The sequence below is a fragment of the Pteropus vampyrus genome, unplaced genomic scaffold (assembly GCF_000151845.1).
Source record: "Pteropus vampyrus isolate Shadow unplaced genomic scaffold, Pvam_2.0 Scaffold48, whole genome shotgun sequence".
NCBI classification, from domain to species: domain Eukaryota; kingdom Metazoa; phylum Chordata; class Mammalia; order Chiroptera; family Pteropodidae; genus Pteropus; species Pteropus vampyrus.
Genome location: NW_011888829.1, coordinates 7,616,459 through 7,619,398, shown reverse-complemented (window position 1 = coordinate 7,619,398; position 2,940 = coordinate 7,616,459).

Below are 2,940 nucleotides of genomic sequence, written 5' to 3'. Positions count from 1 at the left end.
GGACCTCTTCAAGGTCAGTTAGGGAGCTGGGCAGCTGTCGCTTTTTACTTTGCCACTTAGTAATAACATGGACACCTCTTTGCCCAGACCTTGGATGAGGAGCTTTTTGCCTCTCTCACCATCTTGCTTATTCTTCTTTAGATGCTCTGAGATAAGGTGGCATGGCACCCAAAGTTGAAATGAGTGCTGTGGATATGATCAGATAACATCAGAGCACAGGGACCCCATAATTCATGTGAACTGGATATTGTACCTTAATAAGTTTGCATAAGTTCTTTAAATAGCCACATCAATATCATTGCCTCATATTAGGTTAGTGATCAGTGACTACCTAACTGCCTCTCTTGTGCCCCCAAATCCTTTTCACATAAATTGCTGCCAAATTGCTACTCCCTCTGCAGCCATTCTGCATTTGTACAAGTGAATTTCCAAGATTGCTGCCGGGCTCTGCATCTATACTTGTTAAGTTTTATCTTTTTGGCTTTGGCCATGCATTCCAGAATTGAGATCATTCTGAATTGTTGATTATCTAAGACATGTGCTCTCCGCACCAGGTTAGTGTCATCTGAAGAACGGATCGACATATTTTTAAAAGGACAGGGCCAAGGACGATTCCTGTAGCAAGGCGGTGAAACTTTTCTTTGGCTTGACACAGAAGCATTAATCAGTAATCTCTGGTTGTAGCAGTTCAAGTGGCCATAAACTTGCCCCAAGTTATTATCATCCGATACTGTGGGAATGCAAGAGACAGAGTGGTTAGAAGACTCAACATTATAAGGATGTGAATTCTCTCCAGATGAATCCATAAATCGAACGCAACTCAAGGCGAAATCGTGATAACCTTTTTCATAGCACTTGGTAAGCTGATTCTAAAATTTACTTGGGAGAGCAAAGGAAGAACCAGGGATATCCAAGATAACTTTGAGAAAAAGAACAAGGATGGGGGAATTGATCTAACAGAAATCAGGGCTTATTAAAAAGTTATAATGATTAAGGCAGTTTGGTATTGGCACAGAAAAAGAGATGAACGGAAAGGAGATCCTAAAAATAAAATCACAAATATATGGGAATTTGATATGCGACCAGGTGCATTGCACGTCTGTTAAGAATGCATAGGCTATTTTAAAAATGGCACTGGGATACCTGGTAATCCATAATGGAAGAAAATTCTCTCTCTATTTCAAACCCGTACTAAAATAGATTCCAGGGTATTTGAAGACTAAAATGTAAAAAGAAAAACTTCAAAATATTGGGGGAAAGTGTAAAGAAATACCTTCATGACCCTGCAAGTAAGAAGGGCTTTTTAAACAAGATGCCAAAAGCATAACCAAAATGAGAAGTTTGATAGATTTGACTTTGTTAGAATTCAAAATATTCATGTATCAAAATAAAGTTAAAAGTCAAGTTACAGGTTTGGAAAAGATGTTTGTAAAGCTCACAAAAGATAAATAATTAGTAACCAGAATATGAAAAAACCTCTTACAAATCAATATGAAAAATACAAATAATGTAACAGAAAAAGAAGCAAAGGCTAGGTCTAGGAATTTTCCAGAAAGGAAGTCTAAGTGAATACATGAGAAGATGCTCAACTTCATTAGTAAACACGCAGATGCAAATCAAAATCACAGGGAGATACACTTCTGACCCGTCGGACTGACAAAGTTTAGGAAATCTGTTATAGTATCAGTAAGAATGTGGAGCAAGGGGAACCGTCATACAGGGACGGTGAGTTCCATGGAGAGAAGGTTTGGAAATAGCTAGTAAAGCTGACTATGTCCATAGCTTGTGGATATAGTAATTTTATTTCCATGTGTGAATTCTAGAGAAACTCACATATGCAGTAGGAGACATTTGCATGAGTGTGGGTTGTAACATTGTTGGTGAGAATGATATAATTAGAAACAACCTGAATGACCATCAGTAGAAGATGAATGAATATACTGTGAAACATTCATTCAATGCTATAGTTTCTGGTGATGGAAATGATTTAACTAAATCTACATGTATAACATGTATAAATCACAAAAATACAATGCTGAGCAAAGAAAGCAAGTAGCAGAAGGATACATATAGCCTGATGCTATTTACATAAAGTCTAAAAAAAAGTGCAAATGATACTATATTTCAATGGTGGTAAACTGTAGCCTGTGGGCCAAATCTGATGTAAAGAACGCCTATTTTTGTAAAGTTTTATTTGAACACAGCCACACTCGTTTCTTATCTCTGGCTGCTTCTGTGCTACAAAGGCAGAGGTGAATAGTTGAAACAGAGATAGTGTGGCCTACAAAGTCTGAAATCTTTACTATCTGGCCCCTGGTACATATGTGTATTGGTTAGGCTAACATATGACATCAGTGGCTTACATATGAGAAAAGTTTATTTTTTTTCATTTGAATGGCTAGGTAAACTTTCCAGGGCTTCTGGGGTAGCTCAACAATCATCAGAGACCTAAGATCCTTCCCTGTGGGTTTTTTTTGTCATCCTCGGTATGCCATGTCTAGCTCTTGATCCAAGGTGGCACCCAGTTCTCATCATCATATCCTGCTTCCAGCAAGTATGATGGGGGCAACAGAGAAGGGTCACACAGGCACCTTCATTTTAAGCATGTGACCTAGAAGCTATACACATCCATTGGAAAGAATTTGTTCATGGGGCCATGCCCACCTCCAAGAAAGCTAGGAAACGACTTTAGTTACCTGGGCTATCATTTGCTGGCAAGAAAATTCTATTACCATGAAAATGAAAAGAATGGCTCTCGGGGGACAACTAGATACTTCTGCAACAGGCTCGTCTATGGTAAGGACAGGGAAAAGAATGAAGAACCTTGACTGGTTTGGGAAGAATAGTCACTTTTAGGCAAGAGGCAGTGGAGTCAGAGAGAGTTGTACCATAAAAAGAGGGAAGGAAAAAAGCTAAAGCAAGAGATGCAAGACATAGTTT